The 2,455-nt window shown below is 37.7% G+C and overlaps 1 pseudogene; it reads right to left on the reverse strand.

Moving 5' to 3' along the window:
• Nucleotides 1-482: 482 nt before the first annotated feature.
• On the reverse strand, nt 483-1,715 carry LOC143668192 (septin-7 pseudogene; annotated as a pseudogene).
• Nucleotides 1,716-2,455: the final 740 nt, after the last annotated feature.

The raw sequence follows: 2,455 nt of genomic DNA on the forward strand, positions 1-2,455 counted from the left end.
AAAAAAATAGGGCCAACCATGTTAAACTAAATTACATTACTGTATATGCTTCATTGAATGGAATGTCTATATTATAATCATCAGAGAAGCATAGTTTGCATCATATGGCAATTCATCCTGAATGAAAACCCTCCCGAGTCCTTTTATTTCAGAATATCCTGTAAACAATCAAACCACCAGAACATGACCATACAGCAGTAAAATGTTCTCTTGCGTTAAAGTGAAGACATCTTAAAAAAAAAAAAAGGAATAAAAAGTAGGAACAGTACTTAGAGGTGTTACTTTCTAGGTACACAACAACCCTCGACAACTCAAGGCATCTTAATCTCCATCAAGAACAACAACAACAAAATAATAAGTTTTGTCATGCTGTTAAATCCATCATTATGGATAAAACTGGTACAAATCGGTCAAATGAATCCAACAAGCACTGGAAGCTGGCATATTGGCCGCTAATATGTAACTGGTGGTCAATAGAGGGTTTAAAAGAGCTTTCCTTTGTGCTTCCTTTCCAAGGTTCTCGAAGAGTTCTCTTGTTCTAATATATGCAGTTGCGCTTCCCAGTTTTGTTTCTCATCTCCAAACTGATGATGTTTTTCCTCTAATTCTTTGTGCTGTGCTTCCAAATTCTTTTTCATTTGCTTATGGCGCTGTTGAAGCTCGGCTTCAGAACCCTTCAGTTTCTGAACTTCATCTCAGACACCTGCTCCATCTTCTTCATCTTGACTACAAGCTCCCTTCTCTCTTCCTCCATCTGCTCCAGAGGGCCCTTAGCAAGCTGCCCTTTATTCTTGTTGTCAACTCCATTATAAGTCACAACTGCCGGTTTTCTGCTTCGGTAGTTCTCATAGTATACATCATGAGTGGCAACTTTCAAGTCCTGCGTGTATGTTCTTATTCACATTTTTCTTAGAATTGTGAAATCACAATGTTCACCGTTTTCAACCTCAGCAACACCCCAAGGACACTGCCTTCCTCTGACCCTTTGCCGTTAGCTTCAATAATATTACTGCCCCCCACAGCGAGAGGTGAACGATCCTTTAACTTTTTAACAAACTTATTTTCTTCTTCCTTATCTGTTTCTGGAAATTCATATATTTTAATTTTATGTTCTTGGATTTCTTTCATAATTTGTTTTTTAAACCGTTGGCACTCCTCTGGTGTGAGGGTGTCTGATGTGGCAAGAAGTGGGATGATACTCACTTTTTCATGTAAGCACTTCATAAATTCAATATCCAGTGATTTAAGTGCATGTCCTGGAGGGGTCTGTCGTCTGTTCACTCGAGATTCTGCATTTAGGTAGTGTTCAAATTTACTATCAATGCCATCTACGACAGGCTGCCAAGAATTACGATTATTCACCACATCTCCAGAGCCTGGGAAATCAACTATATCATTAGCAGCGACTGAACACTGGCTTCTTTGATTAAAACTTTGGATTGTGCCAACTGGACCGCCTTTTTTATTCTGTGGGAAGGGCCTGGATATTCTGGAGAACACAAATCAAGGAATAACGAGTTCATTAATGTTCACTTTCCCAGTACGAATTCACCTACTACCACAAGTGTGAATTCCAACCCTCCTTTCGTGGATTTTCTGCATTCTTGGTTTGAAGAGCTTGGCAAATTCCACGTAGCCTTCAAGATTCTTCTGTTGAGCTCCCGTGGTGCTGCTGTTGACGCTCTCTAAGCAGCAGCGGATCTCGCACTGCCCATTGTTCATTTTCTTAAGGAAGGGTTTGTTTTTTTGCTTTTTGCTTTTTCTTTTGGCATGTGCGAGCTCCGGGATTCGAACTCGGGTGTCCCTCATGTCAGACAAGAATTCTACCACGGAGCTACCCTTGCACCGCTGCCCATTGTTCATTCTTATAAAATCGCTTCTTTTTCTTTTTAGCCCCTAGTAAATAAGCCCACATCTGTAGACTGATATTAGGTTACCGGGATTTTCTTGTTAGGTTTTTATTATTTTTTTCACCATATAATCATTTAATTCACCTCAAGATTTAAATTTTATGTGGGATAAGTACATATTCCATTTTTTCCAAGGTGCGTAGATAATAGCCCCAGAGTTACCCCATTTATTAAAATCATCCTCTTCCTAAAGCATTAAATAAATACCTTTGGTCAATATTACATTTTTATACATACCAGGATCTGTTTCTGGGATATTTATTCTATTCCACCAATTTGATTACTATTGTTTTATAGTATGTCCCAATAAATGGTAAGGCAGTTACTTCCTCACTTTTGTTCTTTTCAGTACTTTTCTTGACCACTCTCAAATAGACTTCTGTAGAAATTTTAGCACCACCTTAATTATCCCTCCCTAACCTACTAAAACTATTGATATTTTAATTGAAATTGCATTAAATCTATGTATCAATAGTGAGAGAATTTATTTTCATTAAATTTTATCTTTATATCCAAGAATATTATTTCCATTTGCTTATATTTTA

This window comes from Tamandua tetradactyla, chromosome 24, assembly GCF_023851605.1.
Source record: "Tamandua tetradactyla isolate mTamTet1 chromosome 24, mTamTet1.pri, whole genome shotgun sequence".
NCBI classification, from domain to species: Eukaryota; Metazoa; Chordata; class Mammalia; order Pilosa; family Myrmecophagidae; genus Tamandua; species Tamandua tetradactyla.